Source organism: Muntiacus reevesi, chromosome 22 (assembly GCF_963930625.1).
Source record: "Muntiacus reevesi chromosome 22, mMunRee1.1, whole genome shotgun sequence".
Taxonomy (NCBI): domain Eukaryota; kingdom Metazoa; phylum Chordata; class Mammalia; order Artiodactyla; family Cervidae; genus Muntiacus; species Muntiacus reevesi.
In genome coordinates, this window is record NC_089270.1 from 18,518,287 (window position 1) to 18,542,135 (window position 23,849).

Below are 23,849 nucleotides of genomic sequence, written 5' to 3' on the forward strand. Positions count from 1 at the left end.
CTCTGAAAGGCACAATCAAGAAAAGCTAAACGCTAATGGATTTAACTGAGGGATGTGAAAAAAGGGAAGAAATTCAGGATAATTTGTTTTCCAGCATAAGCAGCCACTAAGCAAAATGGAGGAGACTGGAGTAGGGTGGGGAAAGAGTTTCAAGAACAAGAACACTGCAAGCTCTTTGGGGACCTGTTAAGTTTGAAGTGAAACATCCAAGGGGAGTCAAGAGAGCAGATGTCAAGAATTTGTCAGTCAAAGGAGAGACTCAGAGGAGAAACATAAATTTAGGATTCCATGACACTTGAATCCATGGGGATGAATGAGATCAGCAAGAAAGCAAAAAGAGAAGAAGAGGGTTGAGGGCCAGCACTGAAGAACTCCAAGATTGGGAAATCAGTTGGAAAAGGAAAGGTTAGGGACTTCCTTGGCAGACTTCACCTTCCAATGTAGGGGGTGTGGGCTTGATCCCTGGTCAGGGAACTCAGACCCCACACACCTTGAGGCCAAGAAGCCAAAATGTAAAACAGAAGCAATATTGTGATAAATTCAATAAAGACTTTTAAAATGGTCCACATCAAAAAAAATAAAATCTAAAACCAATAGGAAAGGTTAGCAAAACTCAGAAGGAACAGCTTGTGTAAAGAGAGAGTAAAACCAAGGAACACAGAAAAGGAGAGTGTTTCAAAAGTGAGAAACCAAATAATATGCAAACACTCAGATTGAGCAGGTGGTGCCAGTGGTAAAGAACACGCCTGCCAACGCAGAAGACATAAAGAGACACGGGTTCGATCCCTGGGCCGGGAAGATCCCCTGGCAAAGGAAATGGCAACCCACTCCGGTATTCTTGCCTAGAGAATCCCCTGGGCAGAGGAGCCTGGAGGGCTACAGTCCTAGGGTTGCAGAATCGGACACCACTGAAGCAACATAGCACGCACACAGAGACCTTTTGGAAAGTTTCTCTCATTTTGAAGGAGGCTGGGAAAGGACAGCAAAAGATTTCCCCTGGAGCTGACTATGGAAGGGTAAACATCTTGGGGGGATGAAAGTGCTGGATCATTCCTCTCTACATGTTGAGGGTGATAAAGCCCAGAAAAATGAATGGAGCAAGGGGAGAAGGTAGGAGGGAGACAACAAGAGGACTAAACCAAAGGAAATGTCCCTTGGGTCCCTAAAATGAACTCAGCTTTAGTGGCGTGGCTCACTGTCAAGTCCCAAGGGCCCACTCGACTGAACAATCACTTGCAAAAGATTGATTGCTTAGTTATCTGCATTTCCTTAGAAATAAACTATCATCATTCTGGCATTTTACAGGATATGGCTGTCATCTCAACCTTGGGTCATTTTTTAGAGACGTGCTGACCTGCATTGCTTTCTCAGAGTTTCAGCCAAGAATATCATTCATGGCAGGATGGGAAGCGGGGGGTGGAGGGAGGCAGGCCCTGTCCACCTTCCCGGCAATGTGGTCAGGAATCTCACAGAAAGGATCCTGTCTTCTTCATTGCTTTACCCTCTTTAGAGCTTCGCAGATACCTTGGCATGCAGGAAGCGCTCCACAGATAATTCATTCAACAAGTCTTTGCAGAGTGCCTATGACGTGCCTCTCTGTGCCTCAGTTTTTGAACTTACAAAATGAGGATAATAGTACCTACTTCACAGGGCTGATGTAAAGATATAATGAGAAAATATATATAAAGTGCTTAAAAGAATATCTAACATGTGGTTGTTGTTCAGTTGCTAAGTCATGTCCGACTCTTTGCAATCCCGTGAACTGCAGCACACCAGGCTTTCCTGTCCTTCATTATCTCCTGGAGCTTGCTCTAACTCATGTTCATTGGTGATGCCATCCAACCATCTCATCCTCTGTCGCCCCCTTCTCCTCCTGCCGTCAATCTTTCCCAGCATTAGGGTCTTTTCCAATGAAAGCTAGGATCAGAGCTAGTCAGCTCTTGGCATCAGGTGGCAAAAGTACTGGAGCTTCAGCTTCAGCATCAGAGCTTCCAGTGAATATTCAGTGTTGATTTCCTGGTGCCCAAGAAAAGTTAATTTCCTTTGTTATCATTCTTGTCATTTGCCAAGCATTATTTGAAGCTCCAGGGACATGGTAGGTTAAAAAAAAAGAAGAAGAAGAAGACTCTATTATCATGGAGCTTAAGCACAAATCTGGTATTATAGAATGAGTAAATAGCTTCTAGAACAATTTCTGTACAGGAATGTTTCCCTTTGTACTTTTTCTAGATCTCTGCTCACTGGTTCAGACAGTAGAGTCTGCCTGCAATGCTGGAGACCCGGCTTCAATGCCTGGGTGGGGAAGACGCCCTGAAGAAGGAAATTGCAATCTACTCCAGTATTCCTGCCTGGAAAAGCCCATGGACGGAGGAGCCTGGCAAGCTACAGTCCATGGGGTTGCAAAGAGTCGTACACAACTGAGCGACTAACACACACCCACTGCTCACTCCCTGTAAGTTCTCCCATCTCTATTCATTAAAAACAAAAGAAAACAAAGCAGAAATGTCTTGTGAGACTCTCAAATGAGTGATTTCTCTGGAATGGAAGGATTTGCTTTGGCAGCACAGGCAAGGGGCCAGTCACTCTAGGAAACTGGAGCGAACGCCCCACTCTAGGAGCGCCCACAGCGATGGGCTCCTCTCTGCTCAGCCAAGGTCCCCTGAGCGTGTTCTGTGGACATGCGGCATGGCATCTGCTCTCAAGGACTCAGACAGGAGCCCAGCCTGGTCACGGCTGCCTCGGCCTAAGCTATCCGCACTCCCAGAATTCAAACAGGTTTTCCAATATAGGATGAAGTTGCGCTGTCTGTAGTTAACCTGCATGAAGACTGCAGAAATCCTGATTTCCCAAACCCCACCTCGCAAGAAAATACTCAGAGGGGTAAGCAGGGCAGGTGGAGGTGGGGAGAGGGAAGCCGCACTTCCAGCACACTTACTGGTGACCCGGAGACACGCCAAAGTGTGAATATCGCTGCTTATTGGGTCAGTGGAAGCTTGGCTCTGCTCTGCGGTTAGTCTCATATTATCTGTAGGCTTTGCAGGCTAAGTCCCTTTAGTCATGTCTGACTCTTCATGACTCCATGGACTATAGCTCACCAGGCTTCTCGGTTCATGAGATTCTCCAGGCAAGAATATTGGAGTGGGTGCCATGCCCCCCTCCAGGGGATCTTTGAGACCCAGGGATTGAACCCACGTCTTTTACATCTCCTGCATTGGCAGGCAAGTTCTTTACCACTAATGTCACCTGTGAAGCCATTCTGTAGGCTTTAACATCCCAGTTTACTCCAATTTCTCAGCTCTTAAGTCTTGGGTATAGTACATGAGTGTTCAGTTCAGTTCAGTCACTCAGTCATGTCCAACTCTTTGTGACCCCATGGACTGCAGCACGCCAGGCCTCCCTGTCCATCACCAACTCCCAGAGCTTACTCAAACTCATGTCCATTGAGTCGGTGATGCCATCCAACCATCTCATCCTCTGTTGTCCCCTTCTTCTCCCTCCTTCAATATTTCCCAGCATCAGGGTCTTTGCAAACGAGTCCATTCTTTGCATCAGGTGGCCAAAGTATTGGAGTTTCAGCTTCAACATCAATCCTTCCAATGAATATTTAGGACCAATTTCCTTTAGGATGGGCTGGTTGGATCTCCTTGCTGTCCATGAGTGTTAGTTATGTTTATGACAGCTACTCTGCTTTTGTTTTTTTAAAGCACCTTACTAGATGATAATTTTAAAATGTCACTTCATTCATCAACATCCAAAAATGTATTGAGATTTCATTTTTTTGCAGATCATAAATATGACTATATTCACCATCATTCCAACTTCTCACATCTTTCTACAAAAAGGAAAAAATCCTCATAAACAGCTTTGTGCATTGTATTAGTTACCTATTCATGCACAAAATTTTCTTATACTTACTGGTTTAAAACAACAATCATCATGTATTCTACCTCGTGGCTTCTATGAGTCAGGAATTCAGGCAGAATCAACATGAACAGCTTATCTTTGCTCCATCATATCTGATCTTCAGTTGAAAGACTCTAAGGCCAGGATTTAGGACCATTTGAAGTTCATTTATTCACATATCTGGTGGCTGATGCTGGTTTGTTGACTGAGGGCCTTGTGACTGTTGACTAGAGCACCCACATGTGGCCTCTCTTGGTCTTCATCAAAATATGGTGGGGCTTTCCTGATAGCTCAGATGATAAAGAATCCTCCTTCAATGCAGGAGACCTGGATTCGATCCCTGAGTAGGGAAGATTCCCTGGAGAAGGGAATGGCTACCCACTCCAGTATTCTTGCTGGTAGAATCCCATGGATAGAGGAGCCTGGCGGGCTACGGGCCATGGGATTGCAAAGAGTTGGAGATGACTTAGTGACTGAACAACAACAACAGCATATCTAGTATTATTACCTCTATTTGAAACTAAAGCACAGATAAGAGAATCAACTTGTCTGTCCTAGATTATGCAGTCAGTGAGCAAAGGGTATTTTGGGGCACTCATTCGGGTGTGCAGATATGGTTTCATCCAGGCTCAGACTTAAATTCCCTTAGCTCTAGTCAATCCTCTCCCATTGGTTCGGTTTTCTCTGTGCATCTCAGAAAAACCGACAGAGTTGTGTGCTGAAGAGTCAACAAACAAGCATTTAAAAGATATTCCTGGAGGTTTGATGCATGAGACAGTGCGCTCAGGGCTGGTGCACTGGGATGACCCTGAGGGATGGGATGGGGAGGGAGGGGGAGGGGGGTTCAGGATGGGGAACACATGTACACCCCTGGCTGATTCATGTCAATGTATGGCAAAAACCACTACAATATTGTAAAGTAATTAGCCTCCAATTAAAATAAATTAATTAATTTTAAAAAATTCCTGGAGACTTACAGTTAAAATCAAGAAACTGGGAAGAGGGTCATCATAAAAAAGAAGAGAGTTCAATGAATTTCTAGACATAGAGTAGATGAGAAAATGGTAGTCGAAGAAAAACTAGAGGAAGCTATATTCTAGAATGCTTGTCTTCTAAGAAGCTAAAGAGTGGTGGGAAATGCTCTTTCCTATAAAATCCTAAAGACTGTGTCAGAAATATTGAAAACAATGGGAGATGGAATTAAGACATGCACTGTCATCAGAAGCAATAGCTGAATGAAATAACATAAGATATTCCTAGTGCTGAAGGAATGAGTTTTTAAAGTGAAAGGACCCACTCAGGACCCAGCACAATGAAAGGGGGAGTAGCTATGGCTAGACACCTGAAGTTATAAAACTTCAGAAACATAAGCGTAAAAAAGAAAATTCTAAAAGCTTCCAAAGACACATTGCTTCCAAGGAATAAGTACTAGATTGACATCTCAGTCACATCAAATAGCAGAAGACCATGGAGCAATGCCTTCAAAATTCCAAACGATATTTGTAGACAAGAGTGCGTATAACATACAAACTTGGCTTTAAAATAATAATAAATGAACAGTCATGAATCTTCCACTTCACTGAAGACACTATAAACCAGTCCTTGGGGCACACCTGCCAGCCCCACCATGGTCCTGCTCTTTCTTTCCCCACCAGAGGTAATCTGAATTTTGCACTAATCATTTTCTTGATTTCTATTATAATTTAACCACATATGTGAGTTGGACCATAAGGAAAACTGAGCACCGAAGAATTGATGCTTTTGAACTGTGGTGTTGGAAAAGACTCTTGAGAGCCCCTTGGAAAGCAGTCCTAGGAAGCACGGAAGGACTGATGTTGAAGCTGAAGCTCCAATACTTTGGAGCTGAAGTGAAGATGCACCACCTGATGAGAAGAACTGACTCATTGGAAAAGACCTTGATGCTGGGAAAGATTGAAGGCAGGATGAGAAGGGGACGACAGAGGATGAGATGGTCAGTTGGCATCACCAACTCAGTGGACATGAGTTTGAGCAAGCTCCGGGAGTTGGTAACAGATAGGGAAGCCTGGTGTGCTGCAGCCCATAGGATCACAAAGAGTCAGACACGACTGAGCGACTGAATTGAACTGATGTGTATTTTGGTGACCGATATAAATTTTGGTTTGGAAATATGTACTATAAAACACACATTCATTATGTGAAATTTCTATAAATATCTTCCTACCATGTGTATCCTTTTGACGTGCTTTTTCCGTGTGTTTTCGAGCTCACCCATGTGGGTGCTGACCTCTGAGGTTTACCTACTTTCACTGCATTATAATATTATTTTATTTGTCTCATAGTACTAAAATGATACTATCTTTCTTTTGGCTAGTTGCCTGGTAGATTTTTATTTATCACTTGACTTTTAAACTCTCTGTGTATTATGTTCCTGCAAATCTTGATGAGAATGTGTGGCTAGGTTTATCTGTTTATTTTAAAGATCTGATCTCATCTTTTTCTGTTCTAATTGAGGTATTTAAAGTGAGTAATACAACTGAAGGAGGGGGGAATCTGCCATCTTATTTTCTGCTTTCTATTTCTCTCTCTTTCTTTTCCTTCTTCTTTCTTGACTCCTTTGGCTTCTGTCTCTCCTTGCATCTCATTTCTCCTTCATATAGGAATTTTCTTTTAATTTATAATGTGATAATTTATTGCATGTCTTTTCCAGTATTCTGGCCTAGAGAAATCCACAGACTGTATAGTCCATGGGGTCCAAGAGTCGGACATGACTGTGACTTTCACTTTCACTTCACTTTTTCCCATAAATAGCTCAATTACATTCTTCATGTATTTAACAGTTCCATCTTGGGCAACTTGTACCATACAGGGCAAAGCTGCAGTTTCTGTTTTTCATTTGTGACTTGTTCCCATTAGAGGAGGTGTTTTCTCTTTTGCTCCATCTCTGGCTTCTTCAACTCACCATGACAAGGCACATATAGCTCAGATGTGTCCATATTGTTTTAAGTATGGACACAGATATAAAGAAATAAAGGATCTGGTCCCTACCCTCGAGGGGCTTAGTATTTAGTTTGGGAAGAGAAGACAAAGATGGATAGAGCAAATGGAAAACAACCCAGGAGACAAACTAATGAAGTGCTGGCGCAGATGCTGTCATATCCGTGCTGGCGAGGAGGGGATGGAGCTGTGCATTAGTGGGGTGAGGTTATATGATGGGGTCCTCTCCTGGCTCACCCACTCATTGACTTGCACCTTCAAGAGGACTATTCTTCATATTTTATCCTCAGAGCTCCTGCAGCTTCGATTTCTAAGGGAAATTTATTTCAAATGTAGTTATAAGTCTAATTGAACTATAAGGTATGAAGGAAGAAAAAAAATTCCAGATGTAGAAAGACTCAAAAAATGAACTTCCCATACTTCTTGTCTTAGGAAGTCCCATTCAGTGTGATCAAGCTAAATGAGAGCATGAACCACGAAAAAGGATGACTTAGAATCTGAAACCTCCTGAGAAGAAATAAAGGAAAGATTTGAGTAAATAGAAACACACCAAAGAACTGATGCTTTTGAACTGTAGTGCTGGAAAAGACTCTTGAGAATCCCTTGGACTGCAAAGAGAGTGAACCAATCAATTCTAAAGGAAATCAACCTTGACTATTCATTGAAAGGACTGATGCTGAAGCTGAAGCTCCAATACTTTGGCCACTTGACTCAAAGAGCCGACTCACTAGAAAAGACCCTGATGCTGGGAAAGATTGAAGGCAGGAGGAGAAGGGGGCGACAGAGGATGAGATGGTTGGATGGCATCACTGACTCAATCGACATGAGTTTGAACAAACTCTGGGAGATGGTGAAGGACAGGGAAGCCTGACAAGCTGCAGTCCATGGGGTCGCAAATAGTCAGCGTGACTCAGCAACTGAACAACAAGAACAAAAGAGAACAACTGGTCCAAATTGGAACAAGAAGATGGAGGGTTTTAGGAAGGAGCCTTCCAGGTACAACAGAATTCCCAAGATTTGAAAGTGGCATTGAGAAGGTTATTAAAGTGCATAAGAAATACAGGAATAAAAACTTCAGAGGAAAAAAAATCCTGACTCTTCAGTTAACTAACTCTGTGACTTTTTGCTAGTTGCTTAACTTTTCTGCCTGGCAGTTTCAAAACTCATAATATGAGGTTAATTATAGTCTGTCTTTATAGAACTGTCATGAAAACTAAGTTAGTAATTGCACAGCAACTACAAAAGAGTCCAACAATTAATAAGGGTGCATTAAATGTGTAAAGGAAAATGAAGTTTGGCTCTGCCCTTCAAAAAGTCATATAGTCATAATAATATTAATATTGCTTTTTAAAAAACTATATAGATACAACAGTTGGGCAATATACACATTTCGTAATTATGGGCACAAAACAGGATGTAAGTTGTATCAGTTTCAAAAATGGAAAAGTGAAAACAGAAAGGACAGAAGCTGGGAAGCAGAAATGGGAAGGAAGGCAGGATGGCATGGTCATGGCATGACTCATCTCACCAAAGGCAAAATTAGGAAATATGGTCACAAGTAGAGAAAACCAAAAGCAAAGGTCTATATACAGCATTTAAAGTCATGAAGGAAGGACTTTCCTGGTGGTCCAGAGGTTGAGAATCTGCCTGCTGATGCAGGGGTCACAGTTTCAATCCCTGGTCCAGGAAGATTTCACATGCCAGGGGGCACCTAAGCCTGTGTGCCACAACTACTGAGCCCATGTGCCACAACCGCTGAAGTCCACGCGCCCTAGAGCCCGTGCTCCACAACAAGAGCCACCACGATGCCCACACACCACAAGAGAAGAGCCCCCACTTGCTGCAGCTAGAAAAAACCCGCATGCAGCAAAGAAGACCCACCACCACATCATCATCATCATCAGCTCAGCCGCTCAGTCGTGTCCTACTCTTTGTGACCCCATGGACTGCAGCACGCCAGGCTTCCCTGTCTCTCAATATCTCCCAGAGTTTGCCCAAGTTCATGTCCATTGAGTCGGTGATGCCATTCAACCATCTCATCCTCTGTCATCTCCTTCTCCTCCTTCCCTCAATCTTCCCCAGCATCAGGGTCTTTTGAAATGAGTCAGTTCTTTGCATCAGGTGGCCAAAGTATTGGAGTTTCAGCTTCAACATCAGTCCTTCCAGTGAATATCCAGGACTGATTTCCTTTGGGATGGACTGGTTGGATCTCCTTGCAGTCCAAAGGACTCTCAGGAGTCTTCTCCAATGCCACAGTTCAACCACAGCCATTAATAAATAATTTTAAAATAAATTTATGAAGAAATTAACACAGAAATTTAAAATAGTCCCGGTGCTATATCGAGAGTGGAGAGAAGAGGGAAACTGAGAATGTGTAATCCTCTATTATGCAGCAAGTCAGAAATAATGTCTAAAATTATTAACCAAGAAAGAGTAGTATATTTATGAGAGACATGAATATAACCCCCAGAAAACTAAAAACAGAAGCAAAAAATGATTGAGTTAACATGATTTTGCTCTATGGAACAAGATTGCATCAACTGAAGGAAAAGAAAGCTGCTACTTCTCTGGTTATGAAAACCTTCTGTATTATTTGAAAAAGTTCAGTTATTTGTATGATCTTCACTAGTGACTCAGTGGTCAAGAACACACCTGCCAATGCAGGAGATACAGTTTTAATCCCTGGGTCAGGAAGATCCCCTGGAGAAGGAAATGGCACCCCAATTTTGCAGTTGTCAGGTTCTTAAGTGGTTACTATAATTTGCTATCATTAGCGTCTGAAATTGTTCTCAAATTCCTTCTTTTTTTCCTTTGGAAACAAATAGGGAATTTGGATATATGTATATGTATGGCTGAGTCCTTTCACTGTTCATGTGACACTATCACATTGTTAATTGGCTATATCCCAATACAAAATAAAAAGATCAAAAGCAAAAAAGATAGAGAATTTTATTCAAGCCAACCTGAGGGTTATAACCCAGATAGTCTTTCTTTCTTTGTTTTCAATACAGTTCCAGTTTGGGGGAGTGTTGTTGTTGTTGGTTTTTGCTTTTTTTGTTATGACTCCTTGAAGATTAAATTTCTCTCTGATGCTGGAAGGGGTTTTGATGTTGAACAAATATTGATAAGTTTGAAGGGGTACAAATTACTAGCTTTCCCAAGCTGCAGTCTCTCCAGTGTAATTATTTATTTCTTTGGTCTCTTGATCAAGAACTGGCAGGTTTACACCAAAATTAAAGCTTTCAAAAGCCTCTAGAAGCTTCCACCACAGCTGTCATTTCTCTTATATGCGTCAGTTTTCTTTATTGGTCGAGATGGAGAGGAAGTTAAGAAGAATCAAAGAATCAAGGCTTCCTTGATACTGGGAAGGAGGTTCAAGATCTCGCAAGGGTCCTCGGACTCAGTAACACAGCTGGGTCTTAGCACATCTGGGCGCAAAGGGACGCCAGTGAAACCAATCACACGGCTCAGTTCCCGGGTTCCTCCTGAGCCATCACAGAGGCCAAGGACACACCGGGGCAGTTGCGCCTCCTCTTCAGTGCGCTTCTCCCAAGGGCCAGGCAAGCCTGTGATAAAAGACATTTTCACCTATTGAGAGAGAAGGACGTCATTCTGGCTTATGCAGGAGTTAACTTGAGTTTTATGCTAAGATACCCTCTTTGTGGCCTATCAAGCATACACCATACATCTGTTTTAATTATTATGGAAAAGGGCACAGTGGCCAGAAGTAAAGAATGTCCATGTGGAAAATATAGATTAAAACGCCTCTCTTTCTGGAATGCCAGTGCCGGTCCTGCTTTGAGGATAAGATTTCCTTCCCAGGTGGCAAGGCCACACCAACTGGCCGTATATGTACTGATCAATGTGGGATGATTTTTTTTGGAAATCTTGAAGATATGTATGGGTTTCCCTGGTGGCTCAGATGGTAAAGAATCTGCCTGCAGGGTGGGTGACCTGGGTTCTATCCCTGCATTGGGAAGATTCCCTGGAGGAGGGCATGGCAACCCACTCCATATTCTCACCTGGAGAATCCCCATGGACAGAGGAGCCTGATGGGCTATGGTTCACAGGGTCACAAAGAGTCGGACACAACCAGGTGCCTAAGCACAGCACAGATGGTTTGTTTTTGTTTGTTTGTTTGTTTTCTTTGTTTTTGTTTTGCTTGTCTGAGCTGAGTCTTCTTCGCTGCACAAGGGCTTTCTTTAGTTGTGGTGACTGGGGTGGGGGCTACTCTCTAGTTGCAGTGGTCGGACTTCTCATTGCAGTGACTTTTGTTTCAGAGTATGGGCTTTAAGGCACATGGGCTCAGTAATTTGACTCACAGACTTACTTGCCCTGATGCATGTCGGATCTTCTTGGACCAGGGATTGAACCTGTGTCCCCTGCACTAGCGGGCGGATTCTTAACCACTGGCCCACCAGGGAAGTCCCATTTAATGTTCTTTGTTCTGAGAAGATGCAAAACTGTGCTGGAAACCATGTTTTTCTGGAGCAGCGTCTCAAGAGTTCTCTGGGAAACTGACTTCTGGGCTAGTCTGTAGTTGGGCTCAAATAACACTCTTTAGAGATTGTTCATTGATTATTTTCATTGACACTGTCCTACCACAGGTAGAATCTTTGCAGCTTCCACTCCAGCGTGTCTGGAGTAATCCCATCATTTGATATGATTTCTGTCTACCCTGAGCCACACACTCACTTCCTATTTCAAACAAGGCCAGAACACAGTTTAACAAAAGAACAAAGATGAAACGAAAAGAGATCACAACATTATCCAAGTCCCTGGTTCTAGACATTTGGAAAGGCTGTTAAAATCCCTGTCTCAGGCTCTTGTTTCTTATGTTCTGCTTGGGGAAAAGGGGGTAAGTAAGTGGGTTCTGTTACCTCCAGCCTGTACACGGCCTCTCCCTAAGGAGAGTTGCTACCTTTCATGAAGAAAGATGGGCCTGTCTACAAGTCTGCAGCCATTGAGTATGGAGACCAGATTCCCCTAAGAAAGGGAGAGTCATCTTCTAGCTATAGGACAGGCATTTAACCCGCAGTTAGAAGCCCCTCAATAAGATACAGGGAAACAAAAGTCACAACCTCTTCTATAGTACCTCCTCATTTATCATAAAACGATGCTCTCAATTGCAACCTTCTGGAAATGTATGTCCACCAGATATAAACTGACAGATTGCTGGCATGAGCTGGGCTGAATGTGCATCTAAGCACAGAAATATATTTCCACAGAAACTGAGTTTGTAATATTGATCTTCTCCTCATTGGTACATATATACAATGGAATATTATTCAGTCATTAAAAAGAATGAAATAATGCCTTTAGCATGAGCTTCCCTGGAAGCTCAGCTGGTAAAGAATCTGCCAGCAATGCCGGAGACCCTGGTTAAATTCCTGGGTCGGGAAAATCCGCTGGAGAAGGAATAGGCTATCCACTTCAGTATTCTTGGGTTTCCCTGGTGGCTCAGATGGTAAAGAATCCATCTGCAGTGTGGGAGACCTGGGCTCAATCCCTGGGTTGGGAAGATCCCCTGGAGAAGGGAAAGGCTACCCACTCCAGTATTCTGGCCTGGAGAATTTGATGAACTGTATCATCCATGGGGTCGCAAAGAGTCTGACACGACTGAGCAACTTTCACTAATGCCATTAGCACCAACACGGATGAACCTAGACAGTGTCATACTGACACTGTCTGAAATAAGTCAGACAGAGAAGGTGAAATATCATATGACGTCCCTTAAATGAGACATCTAAAAAGAAATGATACAAATGAACTTACTTACAAAACAGAAAGAGACTCACAGACTTAGAAAACGAACTTAGGTTGCCAGAGGGAGAGGAGAGGTTAGGGGCTTTGGGAAGGTGATGTACACACCGCTATATTTGAAATGGATAACCAACGAGACTTATTGTATAGCACAAGAAACTGTGCTCATTGCTATGTGCCAGCCTGGATGGGAGGGAGGTTTGGGGGAGAATGGATACGTGTATATATATGGCTGGGCCCTTTGCTGTTCACTTGAAACTACCACAGCAGTGTTAATTGGCTATGCTGCTGCTGCTAAGTCACGTCAGTCATGTCTGGCTCTGTGAGACCCCATAGACGGCAGCCCACCAGGCTCCCCCGTCCCTGGGACTCTCCAGGCAAGAGCACTGGAGTGGGTTGCCATTTCCTTCTCCAATGCATGAAAGTGAGAAGTGAAAGTGAAGTCGCTCAGTCGTGTCCAACTCTTAGCGACCCCATGGACTGCAGCCCACCAGGCTCCTCCGTCCATGGGATTTTCCAGGCAAGAGTACTGGAGTGGGGTGCCATTGCCTTCTCCGTTAATTGGCTATATCCCAACACAAAATTGTTTCTGGTGTTAAAAAAATTAAAATTAAAAAGTTTTAAATAATAAAAACCTGTTTTGATTTTTTTTAATATATTGTTCTTTTCCTTTAAGTGTGTAGTAAATCATCTGGTCTTTGCTCGTTCATTGTCCTTCCCCAGGAAAGAGATAATTATGTGAGCTGGACCCCTCCCTGCGCCGCACCATCTGTGCCAGCCAGTTCCTCCTCAGTCAGAGGTCACAGACTCTTAGTCCTTTCTCCACAGGAAGCTTAATCATTTGTATACTATAGCTAAAAACCAAGAATTTGTAAACTGAAAAATTCCTAGGACAAGATATGACTGCTCCTGGAGAGCTGCCATGATTTCTAACAACGTCTGTAACAATGAGGCCAGAGCAAAGCAAAGGAAGCCAGGATTCATTTACGCATACCCTGAGAAAACCCTGAGAAAGAGAAATGCTTTGCCCTCATTCACATCGGAAACTGCTCAGTTTTTCTACGAAAATTTTTATATAGTAGACAATTTTCTGGCTAGAAGAATATGAATTACAGTTTCAAAAGAAACTGGCCCTCTGTTTGCTATGAATAATCGCTCCAATCATTCCAGATGCTGACTAGAAAACGGCATTCAGTACAGAACATAGCTCCAACTGTTTTCTTTTTAAGAACGAAAAAGATTTCTAACTCACAACTTTTCAAAATTTGACAGATGATTCACATGTAAAATTCACCCTTTTAGAGTACAGTTCAGCGGTTTTGGGGATATTCACAAAATTGTTCAAAGTTGTAGCTATGTGCTAGATGTCAGTTCCTCTCCACATGAGTACAACATAGATAAAAGAAGATAAACCAGAAACTAAAGAGACTGGTTACCTACAGCGGATGCGTAGGAAAAGAAGGTGGGAGGAGGATGGGAATAGGACAGCAGAGATGAAGAGGGAATAACCGTTTTCTGAGTAACCACATCAAAGTGGACAGGAAAGAAAAGAAATAACTTAAGTAACTTTGGCAAACAGTACTTTGACCTGATCCTGTAAAGCTAAAAACAAAAGAACTGTACACAACTGTAGTCTAGTTGGTACATTGATTGCTCACAGAAGTATGGGTTAGCAATTCTGAAAGCATCCTGTGTACATACTAGGAGTGAACAAATAAGTAAATAAATATATTGTAGAAAACAAGAGCTCACTTTTTCATTGTCTGAAAAATAACTTAAAATAAGACAAGGAGGAAAGCTAGAATTAAACCTCATGGAATTGGATTAGAATTAGAAGTATCAGTATGAAGTCATGGTTTTGATCGATAGTGATGGATGTACGTACATGTATACATATTCATTCATGTGTATAAGTAAATATACATATGTCTCTTCTCTTTACTAAAGGACCCTAAAAGCAATGAGAATCCAACAGCCGTGAGCTTGCCTAAAACAGATCTTTTTGAAATACCATTCTCCGGTGAAAGAACCTAGGACTCCTTGAAGAAGAGGTTAATTCCGCATAGATACTCTTCAAACAAGTCAAAGCCATGAAAACCAAGGGAAAGCTGGGGCACTTCTCCAGTTAGTCAACCCAATAGCTGAGACGTTCGCTACAGAGTTTGCTGTATGCTGCTTTGTCAAACAAGGCTAGGTTATTGAGCTTGTCACAAACTCTGCCTTCAGACCACTTCTTCCTGGCCTGGACCCTGGATTTGTTCACTGGGTCTTTGTCTTTCTTGGCCGACTTTCCAGTATCTTTCTTTTTGTTACCATCCTTGAGTGGCACAGTGAAGCTGAAAGAGCAGATGCTACCTCTGCCACCTTGCTAAGATGTTGGTCAAAAAGACTAGTCTTCTAATTTTAGAGGTAAGGAAACCAAAGTTTACATTCTGAGTTGACTTCCAGAGGCCTCACAGCTATCAAGGTGCACAACCAGGATTTTATTCCGCATTAGCTCAGCTACAAACGATGGTTCCTTTTACTACATCACATCCAACTTCTATATAATTTTTTCTTACACTTGAACTTCTTCTTTTTGAAATAACTTCATAACATTTTGATTTCTGATTCATAATTTAAGCCTTTCAGAAATGAGAGTGGCCAGTCTTTTCATTCCCTCTGAGGTCGTATGGAATGGCAGATCTTTCTCTCTAGAGCAGACTGTAAGGGGAGGGATGCGGTGTAGACCTCAGCAGACAAAGACTAGAGTCCCGTGTCAGCCAGTTCCTAGCTGCCACCTTCTAGCCACTTAACATTGCTGTGACTCAGTTTCCTTGCCAGTTAAATGGAGGTGACAATCATACCTACCCCACAGAATTGTGTGTGTTTGTTCAGCCGCTCAGCCATGTCCAACTCTTTGAGACCCCATGGATGGTAGCCCACCAGGCTCCTCTGTTTATGGGATTCTCCAGGCAAGAATACTGGAGTGGGTTGCCATTTCCTCCTCCAGGGGTTCTTCCCAAGCCAGGGGTTGAACCCGCATCTCCTACATCTCCTGCATTGCAGGTGGATTCTTCACCACTGAGCTGCCATACAATTTTACATACAGAATTGTGAGGAAAATTCAATAAATCAACACATGAAAAGCATTTAGAGGACCTCCCTGGTGGTCCAGTGGCCAAGACTCTGTGCTCTCAACGCCGGGGGCCCAGGTTTGATCCCTAATCAGGGAACTAGATCCACATGCTGCAACTGAAAGTTCACATGTGTCAACTACAAGTTGTCATTTGCCATCTGCCTCTGCAGAAATTCCTTGTGGCTCAGCTGGTAAAGAATCCGCCTGCAATGTGGGAGACCTGGGTGCGATCCCTGGGTTTGGAAGATGCCCTAGAGAAGAGAAAGGCTACCCACTCCAGTATTCTGGCCTGGAGAATTCCATGGGCAGTATAGTCCATGGGGTCACAAAGAGTCAGACACGACTGAGCGACTTTCACTTCACTTCACTTCACTTCACTTCTGCAGGAACTGATTTCTATGCTGCCTCAGTTCTTGACCTTCCACACACCCTGCAGGGAATTCAGAAATGGGTCACTCTGTGTTCTGGGAAAACTGGCAGAACAGGTCTTCAGAGAGTTAAATATTTTCAGGAACTGATTTTCTGAGCCCAATCCTTGCATCTCCTAATCTCTAGAAAAGCACTAAATCCCTTCATGGGGACATCAGCTCCTTGTGACTAGCAGAAAACTTTTGCAAATGTAAGTGCCTGATTGCATGAACTCCCCTTTCACCAAAGTCATATACATACCGACCATCCCTCCTGTCACTTTGGAACAGTTTCTCAGCACTATCTGAGGTGCTGTCTCCTGGGACATGGTCCTCATTTTGCCCCAAAGAAAACTTAAATAACAACTCTCATGTTGTGCATCTTTTTAAGTTGACACATATCACAACTAAAGATCCCACATGTGACAGCAAAGACCCCATGCAGCCAAATCCAAAATAAATAAACACTTAATTTTTTAAAAAAAGGCTTTTAGTACAGTGCCTAAAGTATTCCCACATGGCTCAGTGGTAAAGAATCCGCCTGCCAATGCAGGAGACACAGTTTTGATCCCTGGGTGGGGAAGATCCCCTGGAGGAGGAAATGGCAATCCACTCCTATATTCTTGCCTGGAGAATCCCATAAACAGAAGAGCCTGGTGGACAGTTCATGGGGTTGTGAAGAGTCAGACATGACTTAGCAACTAAATAACAACAACAAGGGAAAACAAATGAGTCCAAAGAGGCAGAAGAAAAAAATCAGTGTCTGATTAGATACAGAATTCCCAATAGCTTGTTTTCTGTTAACACTACCTAAGCTCCCCAGTTTAAAAATGGCAATAAATACATACCAAATCTTATTTATTGAGTTAAAGGATAAAATTTAAAAATTGCTAAGTTCTGCCAGGCAGGTAAAATCAATCAAATTATATAATGAATCAAATCTGTTTTCACCTTAAAAAGATATATGAGTGTACTTGATAAAAGGTAGGAGAAGTAACACTTTAAAAAAAAAAAAATAGTTTCAGTTTCAAGGAAAAAGAAACATACTTTGAAAATTATTCTGCCTGGATTTCATTGGCCAGTAAAAAACCACTGAATATGTACTTTGACTAAAACAAACTGCAGTTGAATACACTTCTTTCCTGTGTCTTTCACTTCTAGTGAGATTCTCTAAGCCACAAGACACAGCTGCCCAGAAACTATTTCTTAACTGTAAGTACTTTGAAATGAAGCATTTCTTTAAAACTTATCTCAGCACTTAAAAAAGAAAGTTCTCTTTAAAAGTATTTGATTTCCTTGTTTCTATTTCTCAAATATAGAGAAATGTTTTTATTTGAGGTTCAGCAGAAGGATCAATGTTTTCTGGTATAGTTGTTTTAATTGTAGTAAATTGATTCATATTTAACATGTGCCAAGCATGTGTGAGATGCCACATTTTTCATAAGGTAGTCTTTAATCATCAGATACTGCTTTTAGCAGGAAACATATATTAGGCATTGTGTCTATAACTGGGTCATGAATTTCACTGTTTATTTCATACATAGGTATGTTTACTTGCGCTGGTCTAATGTCTTTGTATTTTGTAAATATTTTGCTTGGTTTCTGAAACTTGGGTTTTGAAACTATTCTGCTTGAAAACAGAAGACGGAATTTTGTAGATTTAGCTAAATCATGAGAATAATGAATGAATGAGAATAAACCTTGAGAATCCTTGAATGTGAATTTTTGGTAAGAAAGTAAGGAAAACACTCTACAATTCCTCAAACTTAAATTCTAGTGCTTTATTTATATGTGTAAAGAAAGAGACCATTTCTCACTATACATTTGTGAGCTCTCAAGATGAGAAGTCATGAGATGAAAATGCTTTCATCAAAATAAAAAAAAATAAAATTTAACATCGATAAACACCAGAAAGAAGAGGAAAATTGAAGCTATATATTGTTTAATATTAATGCAATTAGTGTAGTATATTAATACTATTAGAAAGATAAGGGGCTATCCTTTTCAAGATAAGGGGTTGTTCTTAGAAAGATGACGTGTTCCAAGGCTGGAAAAACAGGTATAAGATTAATTGTGACTATTAATGGGTGAAATTAGGATGTTTAAATGGTGAACCAAATCCTGCAAGGTTTCTGGCCGTTGAGGTCATCCCATGAAAGGAGTCTTCTGAAGAAGTCTCTCTTCCAAGCCTCTCCACCAAGATCCTCATTTCAATTTCCCCTGCATCCATTCTACCTTTTTTCCTGAGTGGCCCCCGTCAACTCTTTCATCACTCACTCTGCCCTGTGGGATCAAAGTTGGCAAGAAATGCAACAACCGTGTAGTCACAGCAATGGGCAGAGTTGCCGACCATGGAGAGGGAACTATAGACTCTCCTGAACCCCCGCTAAATCAAAGACAGACACTTCACACATGGGCACCCAGTAGGGTTTGCTAAAGTGGGTTTGATCTGCAGTTATTCTTGGTTTTTGTTTTCGGCTCTCCTGGGCCTTCACTGCAGCACACGGGTTCTTCCTCGTGGTGTGGAGCATGGACTCGTGTGTGGAGTGCAAGGGCTCAGTAGTTGCAGAGCACGTGCTTCTTTAGTTGTGGCCCACACACTTATTTTGCCCCGCGGCATGTGGGATCCTAGTTCCTTGACCAGGGATCAAACACGGGTGACTTGCATTGGAAGGCGGATTCCTAACCATCAGACCACCGGGGAAGCCCTGTATCGGCAGTTATTCTTTTTTTTTTTTTTTTTAATTTTTATTTATTTATGGCTGGGCTGGGTCTTTATTGCTGCACAGGTTTTCTCTAGTTGTGGCAAGCAGGGGCTACCCTCTAGTCGTGGTACACGAGCTTCTCATTCCAGTGGCTTCTCTTGAGGAGCTCGAGGGTGCACGGGCTACATGCATGGTTGCTACATGGTCTTAGCTGGCCCTTGGCATGTGGAATCTTCCTGGACCAGGGATCAAACCCGGTCCCCTACATTGATAGATAGATTCTTAACCACTGGACCACCAGGGAAGTCCTACAGTTATTCTTAACAGAAGAGAAATAAAAAGCCCAGAGGAAAAAAAAAAAAAATCCCAGAGATGTGGGTTACAAAGTGTCCGCGGTAAAGTCACTGATGCCCCATTCTCCTGAGATGCATGGGCATGCAGCCCAGGGGTGAGCGGGGCTAGTTCAGCCTGCGCTCCTTGGCCAGATGGAGGCCCTAACATGACTGCATCTGCCTGGAGAAGAGGAAGGCATTTTTTTTCAGATTCTCACCAAGGTGGGTCTATGCAGAAGGGCTACATTACTCTACATGACTGCACCCTACGGCAGATGGGGCAGCAGGGGGTTCTCAGTCAGATTCCTGGACCCCAGCCCAGCCCACTTAAATCACAGTCTCCGGAGACAGTGCCCAGGAATCTACATCATGAACAACCTCTCCAAGCGGCTTTTACACACTGAAGCACTGAAGACCCCTGAACGGAGGAGATAGGCTTATAGACAAGGTCCCAGAAATTCTTAGAAACACTGACAGGCACTAAAGTGATTTTGGGGAAGTTGTCTTTTGTTATCTTGCCCTCAACTCCTCCTGTTGATCTTTAACCTTGAGGGGTTACAGTTAAACACTGTCAGGGACTTAATGCCTGAAGCAACGAGATTTGCAGTTGTTTGGATGTTTTGTGTTTTTCTTTTATATTTTATTGCAACCTAAAGGACCCCTAGAGTTGTGAAATGCTATTGAAGCCTCAGGGAAGTGTGTTTGTTTTCTCTCCCCCTTGATGACTATCAGAGAGTCAAGTAAGAACTTGAGTAAGTTCTTGAGTAAGAACTCTCATGTGAGAAGATGCAAGATCTTTTTCAGAATAAGCTACATTGGTAAAAAAAAAAGAAGTCTGGGATGCTGGTTCTTACTGCTGTTTGCACTGAGCCAGGCTGGATGGAGCAAGCTTCCCCAAGGCTATAGGAAACCTTCCCGAGAAATGAAATTTGAAACCTCCTGGGGCCCCCATTCTCTGCTTGGTTCTCTGTGCTGAAGTCCACAGGCGCACCGGGGGCCCCACCATGTTTCATAATCAAGAGAGGAAGTCAAAAAAAGTGAAAGAAACAGAAACCAACCAAAGCTTTGACTTTGGGACTAAAAACTGTTTAGGCCCCTACACTGAGGAGGTGAACTTTCCAACAAACTAACTGGCGGAAAGCACACAGCTGCTGGCTACAAAACATTCAGATTACTGTTGGTGGACTTCAAAAGCACTCAGAGGATGCTCCAGTCTCTGCTTTCAGGGTTAGCAGCAGCCAATCTGAATACACAAATACATAAAGTATATACTGAGTGAAGGCAGTCAAGAAAAGGAAAGGATGGCTAGATAACTGCAGGCAAGTCTTTATTCTGAAATCTCCAGAAAATTATAATGAAATATTCATATAATTATATTAAAAATCATGGCATAAGTTTTCCCCATGGCTCAATGGTAAAGAATCCACCTGCAAAGCAGGAGACACAGGAAATGCAGGTTCAGTTCCTGGGTCGGGAAATTCCCTTGGAGGAGAAAATGGCAACCCACTCCAGTATTCTTGCCTGGAAAATTCCATGGACAGAGGAGCCTGGTGGGCTGCAGTCCACAGGGTCACAAAGAGTCAGACAGGACTGAGCATGAATCAGCCAAACAAACAAACATATTTTTCCTGAGAGAGATCATGGGAAGCATATCAATTCATTCATTCATTCCTGAATTTCATGAAATTCATGAATGCCAGCTGTTTCCAGGCATTGGCTAGGGTCTAAGGAGAAAAACATTCAGAAGGCTATAGGATAATCGGTGCAAACCTATACATTATTTTTGGTCACTGCATTTTCCTTTCGTTTCCAAAATGGGTATTTCTTGCTTTGATTACAAAAGGAATAATTGCTAATTGCAAAATAGGGCTTTTTTCAGACAAGTACAAAATTATAAAGGTAGTTAAAAATATCTATCAGTCAGCAACCTAGTGATAACCCCACTCTTTGCTCAGTTCTCTGCTCTAAAGTGAGGAAATGTGCAACATTTTGTATAGCCTTTCCTGGTTATTTTGTTTTGATATTTGAGGATAAAAAGGAAAGGCCAAAGAAAGTTCAAACATACTTTTTTTAAAACAAGCATTTCCTGCAATGCCCCTTCTTCCCAAGGCCCCAGATACGGAAAGTCATCACTCAAAATGATGGCTTCTGTCATGTGAGTACTGAGGTTTGGAATGTGGGCTGCCAGGCAGTCTAAGGAGTTCTGGAAAGAGCGGCCAAGGCTTAAGTGGTTTCCAGGGATGAGCGCGAGGCTGTGTCTGATGCACTCCAGCTGACACATTGAAACTTGTACCAGGCGTGTTAATGGGCACCTACTGTGTGCCAGCTCTGGAGATACCTCAGCGAACAAAGCCCACATATTCACTGCCCTGGTAGAGCTTACATGCAGAATTGGGAGCTTCCTTTTCCTAAAATCAAGACAATTATTGTTTAAAAAAAAAAAAAAGGTGTGCAACAGAAATGGCATGACTGCAATTTGTTTACTCTCTTTGTCATGAATCCACAGAAGGAATTTGTTTTGAAAGCTGTGGTTGCTTCTTGTTATTAAAAAAGAAAAAATAGACACGTGCGCAGGAAGTGGCATCTGAGGCCAGCCTGTGTGTGCTGCGCTGTTGCTTCAGTCACGTCTGACTCTTTGCCACCCCATGGGCCACAGCCTGCCTGACTCCTCTGTCCATGGGATTCTCCAGGCAGGAATACTGGAGTGGGTGGCCATGCCCTCCTCCAGGGGATCTTCCTGACCTAGGGATCAAATCTGGGGCTCCTGTACTGGCAGGCAGGTTCTTCACCAAAGTCATGCCACCTGGGAAGCCCGCTTAAGGGGTGCCAAAGTCAGCAGGGCCAGGAGTAGGGTGCTGGTGATGATATTTCTGTCTGTCTTATTTCCTGATCAGAAGAGAGCTCATCAGCCCACTCATCTGATGAAAACTTTTAAAAATGTATTATAAATGCCAGGTGAGGCTGGGTGGCTCCTGCGGACAGAGAGACAGGGGGCCACGAGGGAGTGGGGCCCCAATCTCTGTCTCCGGGACAGGGACCAGACCGGGTCCTGGCCTCCATAACCTCCCCGGCGGCCCCGAAGGTGCAGCCGCCTGGAGCCAGCCCGGCCCTGATCGCCTCTGACCCTGCGCTTGGCTGCCCCCGGGGCAAAAAGGTCAGGGTCACGCCCCAGCAGAGGAGAAAGGCGCGTGCAGAACCCACATCCTGGAGGGCTGAATGTGGGTGCCTTGTGAACACGGCATGCCGCGGGCACTCTCCATCCTGAGAGGTGAGCAGTCACCCAGGGGAGAACCCCACCTCGCCCTCCCTCCCTGTGGAGACCACACCTCCCGCGGGCACTGGAAATGCAGGTGAGCGAGTTCTCAGCCCTAAAGGGCAAACCCGAGGCTGTTGATGGGCAGTGACGGTTTGATGACTTGGTTCAGCCTAACGCGGACCTTACCCCTGGCACACACCGTCCTGCCCTTGTCCCGGCCCCCCTTGACCCTCCTCCCTGCAAGGGAGCCAAAGCCCAGGCAGAGGCAAGTTCCCTCGTTCCCTCGCCTGATAAACCTGCGCTTTGAAGACAGACACCTCCTCCCTACACAGAGACCCACAAATAACACACGCCCACCACCATCACCAACACCACCCCTCCCTGCTTTTCGTTCACTTGCTAGAACCTTCTTTCACATTGTTTGCTGAGAGATCCACAGTGGTTAGCGTCTCTCTTTTATTGTAAAAGAGCAGTAAAAAGTCATTATGGAAAAAAAAAAGTCATTATGGCACATTGAAAAAAAATCAAAACCAAAATAAAAAGCCACCTTAATGTACATAAAAAATACAAACCTGATAAATTTTAAATAAGGTTGGGAAGATCCCCTGGCGAAGGAAATGGCAACCCACTCCAGTATTCATGCCTGGAAAATCCCATGGACAGAGGAGCCTGGTGGGCTACAGTCCATGGGGTCGCAAAGAATTGGACACGACTGAGCGACTTCACTATTCTGAGTGCATTTTATAGTGCTTTATACGAAAAAAAGAAAATTTTTAGAATGGTTCCTAAGAATTATAAGGGGGAAAAGCAACCAGAGTTCAGAAATATTACAGCTCTATTTACACCATATACTACCAGGATTTGGTAATATATATATATTTTTACAGCTTTTTGATAGATTGCTTTTGTATTCTTTGCTCTAAGTCCTATGGGGGCTTTTCTTTTTCCACCTTCTCTTTCATGTTCTGTTTTTTATTTTTTGGAAATAATTCTAGGCTTATAAAAAGTACTGCAAAGTAACACATAGAAAGACAAACAATAACAAATGTTGGCCACGATGACAGAAACTGCAAACAAAACGCAACCATTTTGGAAAATAGTTTGAAGTGGTTGGAAATGCTAAACATGGCTTTGATGGTATAGTGATGAGCATAGCTGTTTTCCAAAATACTAAACATAAGCTAGCATTTTGACCCAGCAATTCTACTTCCAGATAAGCCCAAGAGAAATGAAAATACATGTCCCCACAAAAACCTGTGTGGTAGGCAGATAGTAATAGGAGCATTATTCATAGTAATAAAAGAGTAGAAACAACCTCAATATCCATTCACTGATGAATGGATAAACACAAAATGGTCTATCAACATAATGGAATATTATTCAGCAGTT

At 43.0% G+C, this 23,849-nt stretch overlaps 1 protein-coding gene across 1 annotated transcript in view; it reads left to right on the plus strand.

The window, feature by feature from the left end:
* The first annotated feature begins 17,297 nt into the window (after window positions 1-17,297).
* Window positions 17,298-23,849, plus strand: part of LOC136152863 (placenta-specific gene 8 protein) — a 30,830-nt gene continuing 24,278 nt past the window's right edge. Inside the window, exon 1 of the mRNA XM_065914321.1 lies at window positions 17,298-17,379. The gene's annotated coding sequence lies outside the window, so the exon portion shown is untranslated. The remainder of the gene's footprint in view (window positions 17,380-23,849) is intronic.